This window comes from Typopeltis vanoorti, chromosome 6, assembly GCF_054136105.1.
Source record: "Typopeltis vanoorti isolate ZY-2024b chromosome 6, IOZ_Tvanoo_1.0, whole genome shotgun sequence".
NCBI lineage: Eukaryota > Metazoa > Arthropoda > Arachnida > Uropygi > Thelyphonidae > Typopeltis > Typopeltis vanoorti.
This window is the reverse complement of record NC_143554.1, coordinates 35,767,275-35,794,671: the sequence shown is the minus strand read 5'-3', so window position 1 is coordinate 35,794,671 and position 27,397 is coordinate 35,767,275. Positions and strand designations below refer to the sequence as shown.

The 27,397-nt window shown below is 36.4% G+C and overlaps 1 protein-coding gene across 5 annotated transcripts in view; it reads right to left on the bottom strand.

Moving 5' to 3' along the window:
* LOC150105382 (metabotropic glutamate receptor 3-like) overlaps nucleotides 1–27,397 on the bottom strand; it is a 144,796-nt gene that overhangs the window by 96,774 nt on the left and 20,625 nt on the right. For 3 of the 5 annotated variants that reach the window (XM_090394118.1, XM_090394121.1, XM_090394122.1), the window contains exon 1: nucleotides 19,360–19,587. The exons of 1 other annotated variant lie outside the window; for it this stretch is intronic. The gene's annotated coding sequence lies outside the window, so the exon portion shown is untranslated. Of the gene's footprint in view, nucleotides 1–19,359; nucleotides 19,588–20,982; nucleotides 21,079–27,397 lie in introns of those variants that run through there. One more of the 5 variants, XM_090394120.1, reaches the window with a different exon arrangement.

The following is a 27,397-nucleotide window of genomic DNA, read 5'->3' as shown; positions in this document are numbered from 1 at the left end:
ATGTTAATGCGCAATACGATGATGATAAAGAAGGAAGAAGTGCAGTTACTCTAATACGAGTGGGTATCGAATGTATGTCGCATTTTATAAGATACGCAGCGTTTTGTCAGTCCCTTCTGTCTTGACAGTACAGCAGTGTGTAACTTCGTTCATCCACAATTTTAAAAAAAATGCGACTTTGAACTGCTTACGATATTCAGTCGATTTTTGTTTAAATTGTTCGTGTTTTCTTATCGTGTTTTCAGGTACAGACAAGAGAACCTGTTGCAAAAAAGAGCGTGTTCTGTTATATATAATCAAGGTCATCTTATTTCTCTCCACTCATCAAATGCAGAAGATCCATTGTTCCCTCTCTGCTTTTTTTTTCCTATCATGCGCAGAATGAATTGTTTTTTATGCATCAGTTACTATAGAAATGAGCACCATGACAGCAGTTTCTGACTGAGTACATGCGCACCGTAAGAATCGGTTGTGCAACACTTAATAAACTTCTATACGAATACGTAATTGAAACAGATCCTTAGTCACTTTTACCGACATTGTTGTCTGGATGGGTGCCATGGCCATGCAGTTTTAAATAGATTTATCAACGAATAGCATGACCTTTCAAGATGGTAAATATCTCATTTTGGGAATTTGCACTAGAATGGTAAGGCTCACTGATGCTGCATCTTCCTGTTAACTGACAGCATCAGGATCAGGGATGGTCGTCTGTTCCTGTACCCCAATTCATGACAGTGTGTGACGAACTGTGCGCTCCAAGATGATGTTATGACGATCACTATTGTACTGAACTGGGATTTGATAGGCTGTGGCCCTCCTGTCACATTTCACAATCCTTGCCATTCTTTCTTCTGATCTCGTACATCAATGACATATTTGCACTGTCATCGGCTTGAAGTTCTTTGTTATTACATAACTGCTGGTATATCCTACACACATGCTGTGCATGAGAAACTCAGAAGAACAGACGTTTGAGAGACTGGAATCAGCAACCATACCAAGCTCGAAGTCGCCGTTTTTACCCATTCTGATGCACCAAACACAGACCCTTTGGATGCCTCTGCCTGATTTTATATAGCAAACGGCAGGCAGTAGACTCGGCATCTTCAGGAACGGTTCATTTTACTAAATGTGGCAGTGTTTCTAATAAAGTGGCCACTCAGTGTATAGTAGATTATTACCCTTGATGGACTCTGTTGTTAATCTTTTCCCTGCTCTTGAGGAGGCCAAGCATTGAACTTCAAGCCATTTCGGTTCCCGACTAAGCAGAATGTGATCTTTTACCGTCAGACCAAAGTCATCTACAAGAATTGTTCCTCCTATTATGATTTGTTGATCCAATATATTGTATGTCGCGATTAGGTGGCGACTCTAAACTAGACGAGTTATCGTTTCGGATAATGAAAGAATATATGGCTCAAGTTTCTCTTTGTAACTTGCCAGTGTGTAGTATAAGATAGGATGAAATAAAGCTCACAAAGCAGAATAAGCTCGGCATTATTAACTTTGTCAAGGATGAACAAAATCGAAGAAAAAATCTTTCGGTTTCTCGAGCTCTAATAAAATGGAATCGCAATATTTGCGCTAAGCAGTTCGGAGAAACTTTCATTGAAAGGGAAGTAATTCAATAAACCTTTCATTCACTAAAGATAACTTGCACTTCCTGTGATAATATGTTGATTTTTATTATAAACAAAAGGTACGAGTCTTGATGCATTCATGTGCATTAGGAGAACGAAGCAAAACGGGGGGAAATGATATTCTGAATAACACGAATTCCTGCGGACCTGTTAAGAAATATATCTTCTATGAAACAACTCAGCTGTGATGTATGTCTCTCTCTCTCACACACACAAATGCAGAAGCCAAAATGCCTCAGAGCAGCATGTCACATTCGCAGTTCTCTGAATGTTAAACTTGTTATCATATCAATGAAAAGAGAAACAAGAATAGTGATTTGTTTAGAAAAAAATAATTCAAACCATAATCGGAGCTTAAATACGTTTTTGAAAATTTAACAGGTGGCCTTTTTTATTACTAGCAAGTGGTAATCTTGCTGAATAAACTGTAGTCTTAATCAAACTACAAAGCCATTTAGTATTTCCAAAAATGGTGGCTGAGCTGACTTCTGCAAATTTAGGATACAGACATCTTGGATATCAGCTGCGGCTGTCAGGGATTAGTTCTGTAAATGACTTCGTGATGATAGATTTCCATCTGTCCTTCTGAAAAGATTCAAGTGGTAGCGGTGAAGAATAAGATTTTTTTTCAAAACAGGTAGACCAGTTCTTGAGCTCATGCACTCCAGTTGCCTCGCAGCCTTAACCTCCTCTGTATTAATTCCATAAACGGCTAAGCCAAAATATTTCTCATGCAGGATAAAATGGCATAAATTTATCGAAATTCCTTACTACTTTTTTAACCAAAATAGAAAATGATTGAGTCATCGAAATGACTTACATTAGTAGAGAATTGCTGAAGCTTCCTTTTGAAATTGTTCGGAGTATTCATTATATCAGGGTTTCCCAAATTGTGTTCCGCGGAAAGTGAATAAGTGTTTCGTGATGTCAGTTACCAAGCCGTGTATTTTTAAACATGGAAGTAATTCTCGAAAGGGAATACCGCTATTTATGACCAGTCATAAAAATTGCCTGCAAGCTAATTACAGCAATGGGTGGCGTATCCTCTGTTCTCAAAACTGAACGAAATAACATCAGTGTTGCAAATGTTAGTGACCAATCAGCAAGGAAGTATAAAGAAAATTTTTCTACTGAAATTGAAGATAAAGGTAGTCTGTATCCGGTTCTCAAATCTAGTAATACTGAATACTTTCTTCGCAAGTTCGTATTGTAGGGTGAAAGTGCTTGTTTCGAAATCGTAGTGCAGTGATTTTTTAAAAGTAAGGGCTGCAGATTTAAATTTTAATATGAATAAGAGACAAGGGACTTCGTTAAATTTTGGTGTTAGGAAATCTCTTATTGAAGGTGTTTGTGACGCAACAGATGGTGATTCATCCACCTCCAGCCTACAAAGCGATCTCTAGGATGTACAAAAGGAGGGGAAAACTACCAGAACACAGGAGAAAAAGTCTGCATTCACTCGTAAATACTTATAATAATATTATAAATTTTTGGTGATCAGAATGGGATATGTCAATGAAAATCAGCACAAATTAATTTAATGATGTTGGCCTGAGGAAACTACAATATGCTACAAGATTTCATTAGTCCAGTGATTGATAACTAATTTAAATGTAATTTTATATTTTCAACATGTCACACCGTATACGTAAGTGTACTGATACTCTTTATGATTATGCCATAATTAATTATTAATACATCACAAAATAACCGAGGTGTTCCGTGAAAATTTCAGGATTTGTGAAGTGTTTCGTCGTAGGAAAAATCTGGGAAACGCTGCATTATATGATCATGCTACTCGTACTGACATCCGAAATTTATTTCAGTTCAGTGAAGACTTCCTTTGAATCGGACTGGCTACATTGTAATATTAATAAGATCGATGTCAGCGCAGAAAGAGTCGCAGCAGAAGGCAAATAAGCTTAAATATGTTTAGGATAACACCGCAGTGACTGTCACACTTTCACTTAAAGCGCACATCGTTGTTATTATGGTCACACACCGTGTAGTCCAAAGCTCTTACAAGAATGGATCACATTACTTTATTAATGGACCGCAATTTGTCATGGGAACATGTAAAGAGCGACGTGTTGCTTTACTATGCAAGATGATTAAGAGCGGCACACCGTTGCTAAGGCAACCTCCATCATTAGGTTTTTGGTTTCATCGCATGCACGCTTCCACCAATATATTGTAATTGCATGGTTTTGGTAATTTCCTTCGTGGCCTGCTGACCGCGAAGGAAATTAACGAATCCGCAAACAGAGCATACGTTTTCTGTACTGTCCGTCATAGTGCTGTGCGAGAAATGTTAACTGCCATCGTGGCTGAAAAGTTAGGCAAGAACCGACGATAGTTCCGCCATTGTTAGCGGAACACTTCAACTGCAAGCATTGTCAAGTACTTCTAACTTCTATGTAGAAAGAAGTTAAGAGGTGTATTTTTATTCGGTCAAAGTAGAAGTAAAATAAAATTCTCACAACGAATCCAATACCCGCGGGCACACACACGCATACTCACCTGAAAATTTTTTTTTTCACAATACTGAATATAATCGAAGTACTGATTTTGGTTTAAACTTGCATGGTCTAAGAACGCGATTCCGATTTCAGTCAAGAATTGCTAGAGCTATTGTTTCATTTACACCTACGCTGGCGGAATACGTATAGGTGATGTTAGTTTAGAGCAGTCAGAGAATTATCTAAGCCTCATATTCGAGGTATGACAGACTTGTCTTTTGAGCGCGTTTCACTCCATTCCGGATGTTAAAAGCAACTTAATTATTACCTTCGCTTTATTATTCATCAGCTGTTTCAAAAGTCTACACGAATTCGGACAAAAGAATGAGTTTTAAAATAAAAATACGGAGATGCAAAGTGGTCAGTCTTAAAATCCAGTAATTTAATCGAATCTAGATAGTCGTAATCAATTTATAACACGTTTAGACAGGAGGCAAAAAGAAATGTGAACTCGCCCATCGTGCTGTCTGATGATAGCGTTAAAGGAGGAGAAACTGTTTGTATCCAGATCGTCAGAGCCATCTTTCTCTCGCAAATTTGCAGGTGATTTTTGGAATCAAGCGTGTTATAGTTTTCCTCTTTTTCTTAGTTTAAACAGTCGTTTTATTGCTCTTAATGTTGGATTTCACAACAAACACGTTCACAGTCACTTCACAGCAGGATGACTCATAGGATTATCTACATGCATGAGTCAAACATTTAATTGCTGTCAAATTAAAGGAACGGAAATCCAGCATATTCTAAGTGGTTGTGGACTATCTCTTGACATGTCGATATCCTCTTATTTCTAGGTCACACTATTCCCTCCCTCCCCCCACACACACACTTCATAACTGTTCATTGTTTAAAAATTATTATGCAACGAATATAAGTGTTGGTCTAAACTTTGAAGCCTCCTGTCCGATTTCAGAAATCGGGCACACCACTTATAATTGCGCTTGACCTCTTCTGCTGAATCACATTTTCAAGGTTTTGGTGTAATTATAACAGAGACATCATATTTTAAACCTACTTGCAAATGATTTCATTGTTTCAAATCACGTGTACATTGTTTAGTAAGGAACAATCGAAGTATTCATATCAGACTATAACTGCCATCAGGCTATCATTTTCTGTTTCAGTACGAATGTAAAAATTAGTTCATTCGATGTGCAATAAGTGCAGCTAAATCTGGAACTTTTTGCAGCCATACTTACTGTTGCGTGATTACTTTTAAGCTACTTGTTCAATTTGATTGTAACTTCATACTATGCACTTTGTGCTACTAGATATAGCTGCGTTTAATGAACGCATCATTTATAACTCATAAAACTCCACTTATGATTCCACCTACTACTTAACTCCCAAATTATCGTGTCTTTTAACTACCGTTGAGACCTCATTTCACATTGGCTGCTCTTGTTGCATCCTCGAGCAGTGAACGCCCAAATACATCTTGACTACTCACTTCCATTCACGAAGCAATTTGACTTCCTTAACAGAGCTGTACAAATTTAATCCTCACGAACGTTATCCCATGACACGTCGTCCTATAATAACTAAAACGACGTCGTCATTTAATAACTAAAAGTCTCTCAATGTCCTAATGCTTCTCATTTGTTGATTTCTAGTATCCGATTGAGTTATTAATGACTGTTCCGAGACTTTTTTTTAGATATTAAATCATAGAAGCTACTGAATTATGCATATCTGTGGAAACGGTGTTTATTTTTTTTTAAACTCTCAACTCAAGAAAATCGACAAAAGAACAGTTGCACACACTAATATAGAATTAAGAATCACGAGATGGTGGCAGTGTGCTGCCATACTCTCCGCCTTGGATGCTTATGAAATCATTGGGAAATTACGAAAAATCATAATCATTTATGAAATTACGAAAAAGGTGGAGATGACTGCCCATCGACCTTAAAAAAAATTAGGGCTAAAACGACCTTGCCTTTATTTTAGAAAATAAAAGGCGCTAGAGGATTTATTTTATTTATGAGATACGAAATTATCAGCTTCTAAATATGATCCTTCTGATATTCTAACTGTCTTTACCTTGTTAAATGAATCTTAGATATTTTAAATTCCCTTAGTATATTACAAAAATATATATATTTTATTTTATTTTTTTTTTCAGATAAATAATGGACCTGAAATTATAATTATGACTAGAAGTTACTTTTGCACTAATCTGTACTCCGATTTATTTCCTAATGCGATAAATGTAGCAAACTTGTGTCTATTGCATATAATGCAGGTGAAAGATATAGAGAATAGACATGTTATAAAAGTACTCCCACTCCCCATTTTGCAAAACCGCAAACGGAAATACATTCTTAAGGGTTTTCTTTGAAATGCGACTCTCTTCCAAATAAAACCTGACGTGTCGTAACCTTGATCAGACAAAGAAAAACTGACGTCGTGCGTTGCTATAACTACACCTGTTCGTCCGACATTCTTTTGTCGTTATTAACGTTACGTAAAGCTCCGACCTGAAATTAACAGCGTTTGTCCACTCAAGGATGTGTTGCGCTGTCACGCGTGAACTACTTAGATCAAGTGTTCTGCTGTTGTCAGCACATTCTGAACACGAGCAACCCGAGCAGCGAAAAACATAAAAACTTTCCCAACATTCTACAGGAAGCATTTAATAAAATAAAATTAAAAAAAAAAAAAAATGAAATTAAATAAAAAAAAATGGCTTGGAAATTTGCCAATAGCATACAGCAATAGATCTTTTTAATCTGATCGATTAAAAAGGAGCATATACTGTAAAGCAGTATTCCGTTACTCAGAGTAAATACATCAATTATTTCACACCACAGTTATTTCTTCTATGGATTCAAATTTGGCCTTACGGTAGCCACCCTGCTTCGATGTATTCGTCTCTTTTTTTTTTTTTTTTTTTTGTACAAATTTATCCTAAGTATAAAGTTGGGAAACTTTTTTTCTCCCCCTAAGGTGATCATACTTTTCGGTCTGACCAGAACATTACTGGTTTGGGATAATTGATTGCATTGTCATGAAAATTGCCGGTTTTGTCCCGGTTTTTGAATGTATAATTAAAAAAAAAAAAAAAAAAGTTCTGGAGTATGTTTTACGGAAATGAAGTTGCATGAAATACAAGAAATAATAATCAGATAAATAGTACAGTAAACTTCAGTTGTTTACTCACTTTTTTAGTAAACTGCGCCTCTTGTCCAAGCTTATACGCATGCGTTAGTCTATGAACCAAACAATCAGACTGAATAATATCGAATTCATTCCTCAGTGATTTGATGATAACATCAAATCACTCAATCATTTCTCAGAAGACAATGAATAAATGATAATTTATAGATTTTTAATGAACACTACGTGACTTGCAAAACAAAATGAAATTTTGCAATATCGAACATTAATTAATTGTAGCATAGTAAAGTCGAATGAACAATCAAGAAATAAATCTGCATTGCAATTTATTAAAAGCAATTAAACAGTCATGCCAGTGGCTGATTACTGTTGGATAGACTAAGAAACCAAGACATAAGGAAACGACTAAAACAAGAAATATCAATAACAGACAGAATCCAAGAAAGAAGACTGCGATGGTTTGGCCATGGGAACAGAAAGATTACCATCTAAAGCCTTGTATACAACGATGGAAGGTAAAAGATCCAAAGGGCGGTCCAGAATTCTCTAGGATTCTGGAATTCGGACTCTCTAGGGTCCGAACAATTCTGTCCAGTTTGGTGCTTCATCATCATCAACTCTTTTCACCTCTGTCCACAGACAGAGGTGGAAAGAGTTAATTCGGCTTCATCATCATCCACATAGATGATGGAAGAAGAAAATAAGCTCTAAATGATGTAACTGCTCGTTGCATTGAAACTAAATAGCGCGTCTGTTACAACTGATAATTCTTTCTATATTTAACATTATTATACTTATCATGCATGCAGAAACATTATTAAAATTTCTCGTTATTGAGAAATTTTACTAACGTATTATGATACATTGGACTTTTTATTTGACTAATCTTTAAACAGTTTGTTACATAACTGCTAATCACCACATTTTGTGAGAACAGAGCGATACTGTTCATTCAAACCGTGGTCATTGTGGGAGGTGTATCATTGAAATCTTCCAGAGTTGACGTTATTGAAACCAGTTCAATCTCTGTTCTACAACAGCCAAACTTCCAGAATGAGCAAATTTGCTGCGACATCCTTCTTGCCAACGTTTACAGATCAAGAGCCAGATAACCTTGATATGTTTGGTTCTGATTGTTCGGTAAGTTGATATTCGAAAAAAAAAATGGGAAAAAAAATCTAGAAGCAACAGTCTTATAACGAGCCGCCAGCGATTCAGGTGTATCACTTTAAGAAGGTGAAGTCCAGTGGCTTGGATTTGTCTGCAGTCTATTTAAGAAATAAATGAAAATTTATTTCTTAAATAGACTGATCCTTGAAGATAGAAGATAAGGATTCTAATCTGATCAACTATTGCGTCTTGGAAAAGTCTTAGAAACAATTTTCTAATAATATTGTTCCAGTGTACTTATTCATTAATCACAACGACTTTCTGATAAGTTTATTTTGCGTCTTGCCCACGAAAGGCTATTAGTATCCTATAGTACACTTACTGTTAGGGAGATTAAGGATTGGATAATCTGAGAACCCTGACAGGATTCAAACACGGGTCTTTCCGATGAGTGGCAAATGCTACATCCTTCTCGAGAATGTAGGAGCAACAAAAAATTATTGCTCGCGCCAATTGGAGTATGACCTTTCTAAAATCAGCTTTTGTGACTTGATCGTTTTGGGTCCAAGGATAGATGATCTCAATTTTGTTTTCTTCTTCGCAATGCATTTCTACCTGTTCTCCTAATACTGATGCTGCAAACAAATAGAATAATTATAATTAATGCCTCCTGTTATCTGAAGTTATGCTTATTGCAATCGTTCTATTAGCTCCAGACAAGAAAAGGAATAAACGGTGCATAAATAGATTCTTATATTTCACTTAGAGCTGTTCATGACGCAATAGTTTTCATGCATAAAACTCTTCTATATACTATTGTATGTTTTCCTTCACTTGACAGCAACATTTCTTTTTGAAGGATGGCAGAAAAAAAGTCTGCCATCTAATTTTTTTCCCTAAAGTATCCTAATGCAAGTAGCTCCTACCTTCCATTTTTCGCGTTAGGCTCATTGGCCCGTAAACCGAGTAACTTGGCAAATGACACTTCTTTAAAACTGAATTAATGCTTATTGTTGGCGTTCTTCTGACTGGTCGCAGAATGAAAAACCCAAGTTTCTGGAAGGAAATCCACCTTCGTATGAGATCGGCTAATTCCTCTTCTGCTTAAAAAAACTCTGTATAGTCGGTATATCGTCGTTAAGTGAAGAAGTGGATAGGAGGGCAGCTACACTACATTTGGCAGTGGGACATTTCCCAGGCGCTGATTTGCAAAAAATTTAATAAGACTTCAAATTATTTTTCTCTGATGCCGGAAATCTTAATGCCGGCACCCAAGTTGATCTTGAAGAGGTTGCAAGATACTCTTCCCTGTTTTTCATCCTTCAGAACAGTGAAACCGGCCAGAAGAATATACGCAATTAATAGACATTAATATATTCTGTCCTCGTTGCCTTAGCTGCTTCGACTATAGTGAAAACGGATAAACAAGTTTACCTGTGCAAAAGTGAACTTACTCACTGGCCATGTTGTAGTCATATCTATGCCAGGTTTGATGCTTCTTGGCCCAAAAAGCAGTGAATCATTATAGTTCAACAAATGACACTTAGCAATGCATAATACGCTTCGAGAAGTAGAAATAAGAATGTAAAAGAAAAACAACCGAGCTTTATCATTAAGAAATAAAACTAGAAGTCATGCATTAACTACTCGTGCATTTAAATTATTCCGAATGGAACAATTTATTTCCCTACTCCAGTCCGAAAGCTGCATAGCAGATCTCTGTATTCGAATAAAAGTCTACAGGAACCTAACTTTTTCAGAAAACCAATAAAACAAACTTTAGGACCGGTTTTAGCTTTCATTTAACAATTTACGATTGTAATGTAATATGAAATAGCTTTCGTATATTCCAAGCCATAAACGCCTCCTTGACACGTATGCGCACGTGTGTGTGTGTGTGTGTGATCAATGGTCAATAAACAGAAATCTGAACCTGCTACAGTGTAGACGCACGCTCGTACTTTATGTAATGTAATAGACCCTTATTAGATGACGTTATGCTTGAAGTAGCAGGGATTTCAATTAATCGAATCGTGGAGTAACATTCAGCGAAAGCATTAAGAGATGTTTCTTTAAGTTGAAAGTCATAATTATAATACTACACGAAGCTATAAGGCATATCTTCGGTTCTTAATATTTATTTCTTACATAAGCAGTTTTTGAAGTCTTTGACGGTCAGTGGAGAATTATTTCTTTCTTGACTCATTTCTGAAATTCTGGATAATGTTTAAATCTAAAGCTTTATTTTTGTCACTGCGTCTGAAACCATAAACCCAAACGTTTCGAAAATAGTTGCAAAATATTACTTTTGTGAACTCCAGACATAAATACATAAATTCCCTGCAAATGTGAAGGTATCGATGACATCAGACCCAAACATATTACTCAAGTTAGGCTAGGTTTGATCTTACAAAAATTTAATCTTAAAAACTTAAGATTTTAAAATTTATTGAACCTTTTGTTATGGATCTGAGACTCATACGTGAAACGTTTTTAGAAAACTAACACACAATGGCATAGGTAGGTTTCTGTACACGCGGTTTAAAAATGGCCTTCAGAAAACTAATTACAAGCATCGAATCAGCCGCGTAAAATGTTACCTCTAATCTGATAACACACACGTTGAAGAGGAAGGATTGGTTCTGTTTCCTCTTCAGCATGTGTGCATGGTGGAGCAATAGCTACTAAAAAGCTCCCTCTATCTTTTATATTCCACAATTATCCACATTCAAAACTGTTTCTTTCTCTTTAAAAAGAAACCGCCCACTTCCCTTTCCATTTATAAAATGGAATGGGAAGTGGCGGTCCCCCCCCCCCACACACACATTCCAAATAGCCATCTTCCACCCCATCCGTTCAACTAATATACAGAAGATTACTATCACACAGAAGTCTCTTCTGTATGTTCTACAGAAGAGAAGTAGAAGCGTTCACTTCTATGAACACTTTCGCTGAATTGGCATTCGCCACTCCTTCACTTTCTGCTATGTCTATATCACCAATAGCTCTCCCACTCATTCATCCTCAGATCAGTTGCAAATCCATCAAACTTGCTTCCACTGCTCTTCGTCTTTCATTCCATTTATCACTGTTATCTGGAACAGCCTTCCTCAGCAAGTATTCCCGAAGGACTTCGTCTTCCACGAATATTCAAAAATATCAGATTCCTTCTCACTTAATCTTAATCCATAGGACCTGCAATCTCATATGTAAGCTTTGCATTCGAAAAACATTACCAATATTTAAAATGATTATTTTATAACTTAAATTGTCTATTTCCCTATGGATAAAAAAGTCTTCTCATCCATAATCTCTGCTCGCGCTCATAACGAACGACGTCTTGAGATGAACTGCATAACGCTTCAGCCTTGACACGTAAACGTTCGCAATATCTAGTCAGTTCATGGGATTATCTCTGCAATTGCAAAGCCATCGTCACACACAGTTATGGACAAATCTTGAAGTCGCACAGCATGAAAGTCGCCTTCAGTCCATACATACCAGGTGTTCTCAGATCGCCAAAGCATGCAGACTAACATGAAATTTGCTTCCACTGCTCTTCGTCTTTCATACCATTTACTGTATATATATGGTATGAAAGACGATTTCATACCATATATACTTATATGGTATGAAATCATATTTACTCAGCATGTGACATTGGTTACATTGAACGAACAGGCCTCTCCAAAGAAATCGGGCAATAAAATGTAAATATCGCCCTAAGTAGTAGTGGTTAATGTACTTGCTCCACAACCAATAGGCTGCGGGTTCGAATCCCTCCGTGGATATAAATGTCTGACTGTCGTTAAAGGGAAAGCGAATTTCATCGCTTGTTCGAGATGCGAAATTTCTTGAAAAAGTTCCATGTCTGGTCTACTTTCTACAGCAGGGTTTCCGAAATACGCGAAAATAAATGAAATAAAACATAAACTTCATTACATTGCCCACGTTATTGATGTACTAGAGGTTTACATTTTTTCGTAGGTGGGGGCAGATTAAAAAAAAAAAAAAGTTATTTGGAATTACCTACATTTCCTATCCCGCAAATTCAAAGCACATGCGAAGAAAATAGCTCGCACTTCTGCTCAGTGCGAAAACAACAAAATATATATAATACTTGAGGTTTTTTTTTTAGAATACTTGTAGTTGACATTCATTTAAGCATTTCTATTAGAAAAATAAGATATGAAAGACAGTATAATTCTACTAGATCAATAACTTTCACTTGACACGTCCGCTTATCGCGTGCTGTTGAACCTAAGAACTGTAAACAGGTTTCTTAGTTATTATTTCTTTGTTGGACAAATAAGCCTATAATATGTGGTTTCTGATCATAAAAGAAGCGGAACTGTTCTCCGTAGTTAATCAAAATGAAACAAATCCCACCCTTTTTTTTTTTTTTTTTAAGTTAACGTAAATTTTTATTTGACCTGACTCCTCCCATTGTCACCTCGTCATAAAATCACAAACGTAAAGATCGGAATGAAATTTATGAACGAGCACTTAGTGGCAATAGTACAGACGACGGAAGTCACGAGAATTACATAACGAACTCTTAGAACCGTGAGCATTTGACTTCAAAAATTCAGTTCGCTTTAATGAAGTTTGATTATCGCCCACCGATAGCCTAGCAAACAGGAAGGAAATGCCACAGCAATGAGCTTGGCGACTTGTTTGAGTTATGCAATCGAAAGTGTCCGAAAGGATATTTATGCTCGAACATTTCGATACTGACATTATTTATTGCTTTAAGCTTTATGCTGCTAATTTTAAATGAAATGTTATAAGTCATGCAAAATGAATTAAACCAGATGTAAGTTAACCCCTCGTAGCAACTATCAGTTGTCACAACACGAAACATTTGCTACGAAATTCTGCCTTTTCGTTTTTACTCTGCTTAATATGCGCGTGTCGCACCAGCCAATGTATTGAAAACTGGTTTGATTCGTTTAAATACATTGTGGAGAACGCTTACGTGTGTCTTAAGCTGTTGCTTCATCTCGGTAAAGGAAAAACTTTTGTGGGGAAGTGAGTCAGTGAATTCGCTACGATTTATTTGTTTTGATTTTTATTTGTGAGAAGTGATGACGCAGCAAGTAGAATCCAAAATATTTTAAGGAGAATGTTGGATACTGTTTTTTAAATAATATTTTAAATAATAAAATTAAGCACGCTATAACCAGATAAAAGCGAGAACGGCTCTTGTCAAAAATAATATAGAAAGTTTTTTTGGCAAAAATCTAGAAGCTACTAAGTTTCCGAAAATAGTAGAAATCTAATATTTTTAGAGGTAGATGTAGAAAACCACTTTTTTTTTTATTTTTTATTTAAAAGTCCTTGATGGTAGGTTGAAAATGCATTTCTCAAGCGGTATCACCAGCTATCCACACATACTTTAGCTCAGGTTCGGCCATTTTCCCAGATCAAGCACAAAAGGAGATCGCTCTTAGGGAACATATTATTTTCGCCTTTCAGAATAAATAAAGAGGTGGGGGGGGGAGAGAAAGTTCAGCATGTTTTAATTTCTTACCTTGCGCAATACTACTTTTAAAGGAATTTTTCTGTACTTTGTATACACTACTTAAATATAAATAGACAACGCTGTTTTTTTTAAGTTAATATTTATAAATATCTTGTTGAATTCATCTGAAATCTTACGAATATGGAAACGAACTTCTTAATACATAGATTCTTCTAACAATTTCATAAATTCTAAATCTGAATTAATTGCGCGGTAGTTCTTACTGCGTTACACGCACAAAGCGATTCATATGAAAACAGTGTTACTATGTTAAATTGTAGTATTTCAGATACTATTCTTTCTCAAGTATTTCTTTTCATTTTAACCTCCTTCACTTTCCCTGCTTTTAATACATCCTATTATTCCAACTACAGCCGTGAAATCATTTCTCTTCGATTTATTATCCTTCCTTTCCTTGGCATCCCAGTCTGTTATTTTAAGTCCATTTGTTCCTACTCCCCCCCCAACACACAAACACATACTTCAAGGTCAAATACCCAGCCCACTAACAGTTAAATTTTATGCTCATCGCAAAAAATAAAATAAATAAAAATAAAATAAATAATAAAATTTCTCAAAAGGTCTTTATTATTATTATATTACACCTCCAAATGTCTTTTCCAGACATTTCATTTATCTCGGTTCCAAGTGAGCTTCTTTCAGAATCTCTTTAAAATTTCTTTACTGTTTAAAAGCTCAAAGTTCATCGCCAGCCTGTGGTTCACAAGTAATTACTCATCCATAAGTCTGCCCTAGAGATCACTCAATGAACTTCTACTTTTTCAAGCCGCTTTGTGACTCCAGAAAGTAAGGTGATGTTAGTCTGTCTTACAGCGACGATGAAAATCTAAATTTTAAAGTTTTCCAAACCTTTTTAATGAATATGGTAATATTCATTAAAAATTCAGAGAATGGAAGAAGCGTTTTCTTTCATTCTCTCGCCATAAACACTCATTAACTTATTTCAGTAAGAATGGTTGCACTGTCTTTTATTTGAACACATTTCGTTTTATGACTGCATTTTCGGCATTTCGTGAATGTTTACCAAAAGTTGGATTAAATTCATCTGTGGAATCTAGAAATTTACTCTTTTCGCTAAGTTCTCAGTTTTATCCACGAAACAATTCTAATAGCTACGAAACTGTTCTTCCATGAAAGATATAAAATAACTGCAATAGGTAGTTCTCGCCTGGGGACTTAAGTAAATACCGCAGCAAGACTACGGTTCGACTGATACCTTAAGTGCATAAGAGTCATGTATAGTTACAGAACGCTGTGTAAGAGAAGTAAATCAGTTTTGCTTTCTATCACTTCAGTAGTCCTCAGTGTCTGTTTTAAATCTCTGGCTTATTAAGCATCAGCTCACTGCTGGAATAGGCACACTGTTTTTCCTATCCCCGTTATAATCTTATTCTGATAATGTTAAAATAATCGGTCCTTGTTAATCCTCCCCTCTAGTATAAAAGCGAAAAACAACTGAACACAGATTTTACTTTTAAATTCGTACAATATTAAAGAAATGAATAAAACTAAGGATGGATCAAAAAATTAGTCAAATAGCAAACTTTTGCTATTTGTGTTGTACTGTCTGTCAAAGCTTTCCGTAATGAGGAATGTCCATATTTGTAGGAAGTGCGGTCACAGGAAGGCTTTCTGAAAGGGGAATTTTTACTTTTCTGTCGCAGTACAATTTCATCGTATCATTGATAAAATTTCGGAGGCAGCTTTTGCAATATTTCTCGCAGTGCATATCAGTAGTCATATTCTATTAGATCCAGATTCTCTGTTAACCACCTGCCCTTCTACACTTTGAGAAATTAAATTTAGAGACGCACCACATGTCTGTGAATTTAATAACACCAACTGTTTATCAACGATTCTTGATGAAAACGAAGAACAGGTAATCTTCTTAAAACTAAACAGCGAGCGATATCCTATTTTACTCTGCTCGTCTACCATTCTTTCATTTTAATTATGACTTTTTACAGAAGTTTTTGAGTTATTAGGTCATAACATTAGACCAGAAGCAGTTGTAGAACGTCTTTTATATGGATTGATGTCAGTATAATCCTATCTGCAGTCTATACAGATGAATAGTTTCTAGCTATTATATCAATACCACAAAAACCAACAAATGTGGTTTGTGTATTTGTGTACAGTGTCGACTTAATGTATGACACATCTAATTACATATTTTCATAACTCGGAACGATTTTGAGTTTCCTGGGCATGGACTTCACTGGGTGCTTAAAACTTTAATGGACAATAGCGCAGCGCTCATTTAGACTTATCGCATTTTGAATTTATTTGTGAATCTAACTCACGAAAATTCAGACCCACATATATCACATTAGTACCGTGGGAGCAGACTGATTAGATAGGCCGGAACCTTTCTTTAGAGACCTAAAACTTTTCAAGCTACTTCGACCGCAGTATGGCGGGGTGATGGTTCCATACATTGTTACGAAAATCGTCTACCACTTACATGCACAAATATCACGCCAGAGTGGAATACGAATCCAGAGCCAAAGGATTGGTTAGAAATCCACCAGCTATCTTTTCCAGGTTTGGGGAGTTTAACATGCTCCACATCATCCCAGTTACTTTATTGACCCACTCCATCATTGGATCTGAACCAAATGAAGTACAGCAAAAGGCCATCCACTCCCTCCACATGCATGCTCGTGATGCCATATCCATAAATCTGTACCGAGAAAGCATTCGCTCCACTAGCCTGCAATGTTGTTGTTTGACGCGGTTGGTCGACTGATATGCTGTTGTCACTTACCTTGTCTCTGTCTGTGTTTGCACCATGGAATATCTAGAACATGGATTCCTTGGACAAAGGAACCTTTTTCAATTTAACTTGAATCTGTATACTAGCTGCCTTCAGTTATGCATGGCGTTGGCTAGCTTTTAGTTATGCACTTTAGTGCACCAGTGTTCGCACAAGAATGGTGAAAATTTATTGCATGCACAGAGAAAGTTTTGACGTTTTGACCTCACAGGACACCGTATGGTCACTTCAGTACCTGATAGGGGTTTTCAGGAGTGAAGTCGCTGGAAGAAGTGGTAGGATTACACTGCCAGAGAGAGGAGAGATTACTTAGGTGTGGTAAATAAAACTGCCGCTTTGTACACATTCACCATTAGTTAAAAAAAAAAAAAAAAAAATTATAAAGCATATAAATCAACATACAGTTGATTCAGAAAAACTGTGTGACAACTTTTCTGAACACTATTGAAATTTGGCAGTGTTCATTAGAATGCACACGAAGGCATGTATTTACACATGATGAATGTCCCGTAGCGAAAACTAGAACTTATACAACTTAAGTTAACTTATTATCCAACCATTGGAAACGTTAATTTGCCTTGAGTATTGTAAAGATGGCAATAAATTTTGCTCGCATCCTACATCGTTATAGCAATTCCGAATTTACGATCGCTAAACAAGGTAGAATGTGTGATGAACCAAAGCAATATTAATTTTATTAATACGTTAAAGTAAAATATTTTCCTTTCACAGTAACTAGAATAAACTTCTTAGTCTGCCATGAGTGGGGAAGAACTTCAAGCAAGATGGATGTTCAAGAAGACTTACAAAAAATACCGCGTTGCTATTAAACTTACACAACTGCATTATGTTGGAAGGAACGGAAAGAAATGACTCCTGAAAGTAGTCAAATAGACGATGTGGTCTGTGAAAAGGGGATGGGGGGAAGAGGATAGATAAGCTCGAATAGCTGCATGGGCAAATGTAATCACCCGCTTTGAATTTCAATAGGAGCAATTTTGCATATTTTCATCATTTATTATACCTGAAGTACGGATAGTTCAGTCAGCTTTTAAAATCCCTGTTAAGTAAGCAGGAAGGCTGTGATAAGCTCTACTGATTGGCTGACTGTTTAGATTATGCAAAAGCTATGAAGCGAATATAATTACGTCTGATTTTTTTTCTTCTCCAAGTTGTCCCAACGAGACCGGCTAGCTGGCATTTAGTTAAAGCTTTTTGTAAAAGATAAAAAGCCAAATGGCTATTTTTTCTGGCGAAGTTAAATTAAGGGGATAAAAATCCCTTATTGTTTTACAGCCAGTATGCGAAACTCTGATATTGAAAACTACGATCTAAGAGTTTCATGCCGAAGAACTATCGGCGAATCTAAGAGTAAGTGAACACCTGGTAGTACAACACTGATGAGACCTCAAAAAAGGTTGAAACCGGTCTGGATAGTGATGTAAGGCAGTATTACATCTCCTAGGAGCTGTGTTTTACATTATGAGAGATATCAAGGATAGTGAGAGAGCTGGCTCCACCTTTGTTTCGAGTTGCCTTGGTGTTGTACTACCAGGTGTTCACTTACGCTTGGATTCGCCGATAGTTCTTCGGCATGAAACTCTTAGATCGTAGTTTTCGATCTCAGAATTTCGCATACTGGCTGTAAAATAATAAGGGATTTTTATCCCCTTAATTTAAGCTTCTTGTGAAACTTACAAGGGAATCGAAAAGACGTCTTTCCAACCAAAGCAAAACTGTGGTTTCCTTCAACGTTGAATTCATACTTAGGGGACAGAACGTTTTTGAGATGGGGTGGGATGGGGGACGTACAACTGGCTTGTGTATTTAAATTGCATAGAATCTGGAAGCAGGGAAACTAGAAGTATTCAGAGAAACGAATGGTAGGATATTTTAAAAGGCGTGGTTTCAAATGTAAATCTCTTGCCGTAAATATGCTCGCAAAGGTCATTCTCCTAGTGTAAAGATATAAACTTACTCATCTTGAGGTTGGTAATGAAAACAGCACAGTTAAATATTCCACACGGGTTTAAATAGTTCCAATCAAATCTAAATAAATACGATTGTGTGAAATTTTCCAAGATTTGGAAAACAGTAATTCTAAGATCTCTCGATACCAGCACCTATAGAGGGCGCCTCTGTTGGACTTCTAGTCCATCTTCCAATTGTTTTGTGTGTTGTTATAATTTTATATTTTATTCTAAAAGGTGTCTCTAACAGACGAAATATTGGAACTATTAAATTTGTATTTAATTATAAATTTTGATCTTATCAGTCCATTAAAATTAAAGACAAACACATAACCTCAAATAACCGTTTGAACTTAAATAAAATTCATTGGAAAGTCCTTCAAGATATTCAGTGAACAGTTTCCGGCCTGGTTTGTGGCGTATTCGCTTATCACTGGGCCATGCGTTCAAATCCCATCGTGGGCATGGATGTTCAGGAATGCCTTTAGGTGATTTCATCTACTGAGAACACTCCACGAGGTGAATACGAGGCTATGAATATTGAATGACTTAAATTTAACTTTAAAATGTATTTGCACTAAGTGAACGAAACTGGAAATAATTAGCGAAGTAACCAATCTACAATTACGAAACAAACAACAAAAGAAAAAAACCTTATCTCAAGAACGTTATCACTTACCGTAAAGCTGCAGCGTTCTCGAATACGGAATAAAAACAATCGCTCATGCGAGCACTCTCCGCGTGTATCCCCAGTCACTTGTTAGCACATACGAATACATCCGAGCCATGCTTCTTAGCTTTGTGACAAGGCTCTTCCGAAACTTGTCGGCAGGCTTAGCTCAACCCGAGTCACTGCAGCATGCGTAACGTCTGTGATGAATCAGCGGGAGCAACAGCTCCGGGGAGCGCGCACGTTGCTATTACTACTATAATGAGGGTGAGAAAGGTAGCAGCGTTTCGGTAACTCCTAGAGGAGGAGGAGTGGCAAGAGTTTCTTGAGATGACGTAACGGTAAAAGGAAGAAGGACCTTCCTCGGAAGATTTTAATGAGTGGCATCCGCCAGGGTAACCGGACATGTTTCCCGCAGGGTTCAACCTCCTCGAACGAGGTGGTAGTCAAAGTGTACTGTTTTATACGTGGGAGTCGAAGAGGTATGTGCTGTACTTGCTAGGGGATTTTAGGCGTTTCAGTAAAGTTTTTTTTTCGTTACTACGTAGCAGAGCACAAGTCGGTGTAAGCGAAAAAGATCACGCAAGCAGCCGCGCTAATTCACATTCGCTTAAAATTCACTGGAATAAGCGCAAGTGAGATTTCTCGAAAGTTTTTTTTTTGAATGGAAGGTTGATCTGGATGAAAGCTATGTTTGATTCATTCATTACCAATATATCACGTTGAAGTGACAAAAGTCAGCTACTGACTAAAGTGGTCAGTAATGTTTTCATTATAGACTGCTAGTAATGACGACAGAAATATCATTAATTTACAGAAATTACTTTCGACGAGCTATAAATATCCCATTTAGTTCTTGGCAACTTAAACTGCACGTGGTAGACGCATTTAGAACTTGTTTCTGTGGAATCACGAAAAAGCGCATTATCAAATCCGTCTGTTCTTTTAAAACCTTGTCATTTCTAAACTACGGAATCTCTAGCTTTTTTTTTTTTTTTTTGTGATAGTCTATATTTCACTTCTGATAGTCATTTTTTACTTTAATGAAATTTGCAATTTCAAGCTTGTTTTCATCTTCGTATGATAAATTATACCTTAGATGTTTGAGATCATTTTTTTAAAAAAAATACCCTCTGATATGCTTATGAAGTTTTTTTTCCTTTTAGTGCTGTTTCCATGATTTAGGGAAATTTATCTGGCAAATATTAAAAAAAAAAATCCTTCGTATAAAAATGTCTTTAAACTACAATCTGAAAAGTACTAATAAGTTTCACAATTAAACCTGTTTTGACAATTTTCAGCTTTAACTTATATCCCATTAAACACATGTGCAGAATACTGCACATGTGTTTAATGGGATTCAAGTTAAAGAATTCTGCTGGCAGGAAAACTATAGAACTCGCTGTGATGCTTTAAAAACACTCTCGCAACTCTTTCTTCTAGGTGAATCCGCCCACAGCATGCAAGATTTCCAAGTATTCAAACCTAATTTACGTACTGTGGATGGATAAAGGTTGGATACTCTGTAAAGACCAAACAGGGCGCTACTTCAGCCATTCCATAAAGTAGTGGTCTATACCAGGAAATAAAGATTTTTTATAATGTGAATTCTATCCACGAACGGTAACTTACCACCGGAAACACTTCATTCTGAAAAAGTTCATTAATTGTCGTACATGGTGTTACTATTATAAGACTACGCATATTCCAACAAGTTGTAAGTACGATTGCTACTTCGTTTCTTCGTTCAGGAAGCGCCATTGTACTGTAATGCCTGAACGAAGAAACGCAGTAGCAATCTTATTTACAACTTGTTGGAATATGTTGCAGTCTTATAATAGTAACAGGAAATTGGAAACGCCACCTACGTTAATATGGGTTGAAATTACGAACCAAGCAGTTAACCAAAGCCATGATGCTAGTATATGCATCATTGATTGGTTGCCTCGTTCCTAATTTCGACCCATATCGATGTAGGGGGCGTTACAATTTCCTGGTGGAGATGATGTAATTCCCGATTTGGAATTCGGCTGCGAATATTCTGATGTAGCTCAATGTCATTGTTCTCGTTGAACTTGACACTTCAGGGTTTCTGTCGAAACTTTAATTTCGTAGTTGCCTTAATTACAGATGCAGTACGAGTATGATTTCGACAGTTCTTCTAATTCAACTTTTATTTTTGGGTCAAATGTATTTATCTCAAGCAAACGAACCCTTGAGACAGTCTTCACTAATCCAGTCATTGAAGTCGCTGCCTTTTAAGACATGCTCCGGATGCAGTGGCCACCGATATGAGGCAAACTGTATCTCCTGCTTCTCCTTATGTTGTTCGTGGAATATCGAAGGATTGCCTCTGCGTAGGTGCATAAATTCCTTTTTGTTTATTATCCGGTTACGGATTTGTAAATTGGGAGGATGCTCAGTTTCCACAATAATCAGAGTACTTCGCTGAAAAACCAGACCTCCTCGTATGTCGGGGGAGTTGATTATTTCCATCAGGGAGTATGTATGAGGCCTCCCCCCCCCTCTAGATAAAGACATAGGTTCAAGAAAATTAACTTTTATGCGTTTAATACAATTTTGTTTATATTTGGAAAATATAAATACTTAGATTTTCATTATTTAAATTAAGGGGATATTAAATCCCACATTGTTTTAAAACCGAATAAGAAACTCAAAGATTGGAATCAGAGAGTTTCTTGCCGAATATAGTAAACTATAAAGTATCGGCGACCACTAGCGTGAGCTAATGCAAGTGACCCTAGTACGTAGTACAATACCGGAGAACTCGCAGCAAAACCGGTAAAGTTCTGATCGATGTTCTTAGGTATTTTCCATAATGTAAAAACACATTTCCTAGGAAATGTATGCTGTTATTACATTATGGTGGGAGGTCACTACCCAGACCGGTTTCAGCCTTTTTTGAGGCTTCATCAGTGAGTAGCTAACAATGTGGGATTTAATATCCCCTTAATTTAAATAATGTTTATATCGCTGAAATGAAGCTTATTAGCTCTTTATATTTAAGTAACTTAGATTTTCATGTTTCAAAATAGGTTCCTTTATTAACACTTAACTAGTAGCTCAGGATGGGATACTGATTGGAATAGTTTTTCGTTTGGGAAAGTTAAAATTAAAACTTTAATCATAAAGAAGCACAACTCTATTACAAAATATAAGGAACCCTATCACTTCCTTTTCTTTATATGTAAAACCTTAAATATAAACATAAATGTAATAATAAATGTAACAAAAAATGTAATGTAAACATAATTAATAATAAACATAAATGAATGGAACACGTTCAAAGAATGAAAACGGAAAGATTACCAAAACAAGCCTTCAAGTACAAGCCATTAGGAAAAAGAAAACCTGGACCTCCTTTTAAACGATTCAACGATGACTTCTAAGGCCGGAAACAGGCCATCCTAGGCCTAAATCCTTGATACGTATGCTGATGTAAAACCTTAAACTTTTTAGGGAAATGCGAAACATCAGTATATAGTAGAAATTTATTACAGTTGTGTAATTTTTGTTTCGACCATTTTTTCTCGGGGGGGGGGGGGGGACGTATGATACACTGCACTTCCGTAGCTCAGTTAGTATCGACGATGCCTCATAGCTTGGAAGACCTTGGTCAAAATTCCGTCTAGGACGCTAAGAAACTAAGGGTTTTGCAGATTAAGGGGAGTAAGCAGGTGGAAACTTAGGTTTATCTAAGTTTCCACGAGGAAAGACCTCGCAAAACATGCGAACCAACCAGAACACAAGCAAACAAGACATAATACACTGACCTCATAGCGTTAGTGCATTAAGGTACTTAATGGGATTAAGAGCCTGTGTACAGTGACCGAGGCGGAGGAATTCGTTACGGTCAAGTCGCTATCATTTTTTTGGAACCATTTCTGGACAAAAAATGTCCAGAACATACGGCTCGTTATCGAACTGATTGCGACCATCGTATTCAAGGAAAATGGTAAATATGAATTTAGAGATATACGGTGGCCAACTTCTTAGGTAGGCTACGCCATTCAATACTGGCTTTACCGGCATCGCTCTTCCGACTTCTATTGTAGTGATCAAAAGTAATGGATGCATGACGACTTCATATTAGTGGACTTCTGTAACTTAATAGGTATTAACGATACTCTTTGAGTGGAACGGCCTCGGTTGAAATTCGTTCTATGACCCAAAGAACTTTTAATAGGGACCTTTTCAACTAAAGGTAATTTAGTCAGTTTCATACAAAGATGGAAAGATCTCCCCCCTCCCCTCTCCAAAATTTCCTGTTTATATTCTGCAAAACAGGAAAACGGGGCAGTAAAGCTTACGAAGTTAATAGACATAATATACTATTCCCATAGTCTTAGTTTCTTCGGCGTAATTTCAAAATCAGAGCTTTCATATTCATCCATATATTCACTGGACATCGTGTGCTGCATGGTCACTCAGATGCTTGGTGATGTGCCACACCAGTCCTCTCCAGCTGGTTCTGTTGTATGCTTTTCTGGAAGCTTTAGCTCTGCGAAGATCAGTCACTTCATCCATCTCATTGGTGGACTAACTTTTCCTCTTTTCCCAGGAACTTTCTATTGCGGCTCCGAGAAGTACTCCTTCCATCCCTTCGATATATCCAAAATATTTCAACTTTCTTTCAACGAGATATAATGTTAGTCTTCTGTAATACCACATCTCAAAAGCCGCTATCCTTTTCCTATCAGACGTTTTTAGGTTCCAAGTTCCACATCCATAAGTAGCTGTTGGAAAAACAGCTGTCTCAAATCTTCAACTTTGTTCCTATGGAGATGGATTCATCCCTCCAGATTTTAGACGAGTCTCTAACTGTTGTAGGTATTCCTAATCTTCTGACGTCTTCTGAACAGCAGTTCTTCACATTAATAACGTCTGTATTTGCTTTGAGAATTATGATAATTTGTCTTGCTAAGATTTGAATTGAAGTCCTCTGTTCTTACTGATTTCATTAACTTTGAAGGATTTGTCTAAATCTTCCTTGTCATAACAAAGGAGTACTGTATCATCATACTTCCAATTACTGATCAATCTACCACCTACCCTAATTCCTGTCTTAAGCTTATCCAATGCTATAAGCATGATGTCCTCAGCATAGATACCAAACAGGTGTGGAGAAAGTGAGCATCCTTGCCTAATTCCCTTTCCAACCTGAAGCCAATCAGTTAAGCCAAGCTATCAACCTGATTGTATGTTGAGGAAAACCCATTATTTTCATTACTTCCCACAGTTTCACATGCCGAACACAGTCAAAAGCTCTAGAATAGTCAATGAAACACATTACCATAGAAAAATATAAGAAATTTAGACTCCCTATCTTTACCTTTCCTAAAACCTGCTTGTTCCTCAGACATCTCTGTCTCAACTTTGGCCTCAGTCCTATTTAGCATGATCTTCAATAAAATTTTGCTTACATGAGAGATTACAAGAACTATAGTTCTTGTAATCCTTCATATTTCCCTTCTTATGTAGTGGTATGAAAACAGACTACTTCCATTCTCTAGGCCATGATCCTGCCTCCCATATCCTTGTAATCAATCTACGAAACGCTCTTATCCTCCATACCCTTGTGGCCTTAAATAACTTTAAGAGATTAAACTCTTAGAGCTCCATATTGCTGTCGCGATATTCTTGCCCTTCCTATATGAAATAACAGGAACTCGGATTAATCACTCCATAAAAAAAAGGTATTCTGGTATCAAATGTTGATGTTCCTGTGCCATCTTAACTCTTTTTTTTTTTTTTTTTTTTGCCTCTTTCGCTAGTGTTAGAGATGACGCAACGCTTCCTTTTGGTTAGAAAGAATTATCTGGTTTACTCTATAATCTTCCATTGCAAGTCGCTGAAGTCAGGACCGTGCCCTCTCCCCCTCGAATCTAGTGATTCTTTGTAGTGGTGGATTCCATTTAGCTTCGGAGAGCTCTATTTTGGCCACAGTGTAATTCTGACTTTTCTTTTAGCATTTTTATATATTATCACTGGTTTTTATTTCGGTAATTTCCCAAATCATCCTTCTTTCTATTCGTTGTAAATTATTGCTGTTTTTAAGTTTTTTTTTTTATTATTATTTCATATGTTCTTAAAAATCAGGTCGTTTAAATTCATACTTGGAAGAACAACGTTTGGCATTTTTCTGAAAAAGATCTCGGTTCGCATCCCATCTAGGAAGAGTAACATTTTACGAGGAAGGTTCAATAAAAGTGACTTGGATAAGCGAAGCATACGAGTATAATGACGATAGGATTACCATGCCTTAGCAGTAATATTCAAATAGGTTTATAAGAAGCCAGGTTTTTTATTTACATGTAAAAGGCAACTGGGTCTAATGCGTATAAGACAATGAAACGATATGTTTTCTTCGTTGCTTGATGGAAATGAAGAAAACATCGATAGATTTTGAAAATTTTCACTTTGAGAATTATTATTTTAACTTTTCTTTTATTTATATCTTTATTTTTTGTGGTTTTGTATTGTTATACATCTGTTTGTATACTTTTTTTTTTTCTGTTCTTCTTTTGAAATATTTTTCTTTCGAAATTTTCATTTAATTATTTCTAGTACATCTCAGTTTTAATTTTAACTACGTTTTTGGTAAACTTATCGATGTAAGTTTACCAAAATTATGTTCTGTTAAATGGCAATTATCTCACTTCTTCAACGATTCGAACTAAATTTTGCGGCTTTCGTCAGTATTTTGTTGTAGACATTGGATTATTCTGCATAATTTATTATTTTATGTATATATCCGGTGAATTTTAGGATCTTGTCGACTATTTAAAAATGTTTTGTTTTCCTTTAAACCGAGAACTTGAATTGCAGTTCACATCGAATTTGTTACAATTAAAATGCCCACCCGGATCCATCTCGTTGTTGAAAGAAAGATTTTGAATTTTGCCATTTCTTGATAATTGCTAATTTATTTGCATCACCTCACTGCGTCATGAATAATTGTATATTTCTTTTGGTGACTTAATATATATACGAAGTTCTTTAATTTCTAAGCGTTATTTAAAATATCTGGCTACAGGGAGAAAAAAGCCAAGAAAGGAAGGTTCGTTGCAATTTAGATGCTTGTTAACGCTGTGTTATCTGATGAGAATTTAAATTGCCCTTCAATTCTCGCAACAGTGTTGACCAATTATCCTTCTAGAAAATAACCACTCACTCAGTTTTTCTTGATATCCTCCATTCTTTTTGCGTATAAAATGCTTTCTTTTGGATATAGTACTTATTTTTTTAAGTGAGGTAAATAAAGTAGTCGATCGGTTGATCAATGCATCCGCAGTAATATTTTTGGATCGGGCACCTTCTGAATTTTAATCGACTCTGCCGAATTTCTCAGGGGGAACTTAAAGCATGAAATTACTATTCCGTAATTTGATTAAAATCAATCAGTGGATGCGATCCATACAGACTATACTAAAGAATAGGATACCCCTTTATTTTGGCACATTTGGAAATTTTGAGGACAACTTGAAATGTGTTCAGTACTTGGTATTTTAGGCTGAAAACAGTGCAATGTTCAACGCATTTGTTGTTCGTTCCTCGCGCAATCTCGAAGCACACTCGCTCTTTCCTTAATGGGATTCGGGTCGACGCTTCAAATTTTGCAACGTCTTCTATTGAATTCCTTGTCAAATAAAAGCAGTTGATCACTATTTTCAAACTGAAACCTGGAGTCCGAATTTCCAGTCTAGCGATTCTTGTAATGAAGTGACGAACGGCTCATCAGTATTTGACTTGAAGTCAGTTCCGAATGATCTTTTTTATTTTTATCACTTTCTTCACATAAGGGATAATTCTCATCTTGTTTGGTCTCTTAATGTTATCAAATGAAATTTCTCTAAACAGTTAATAAGTAATGTTTTCCTTTTACAAGCATGCATTGCCCTGTAAACAACCTAATGAAAAGCATTCATTTTTTAACTTTAAGCTCTCACCTCCATTGTGATAATAACTATGAACACACGATCTCCATTTTCATTATTTAAAAAAAAAAAAAAAAAAAGCCTAAGGA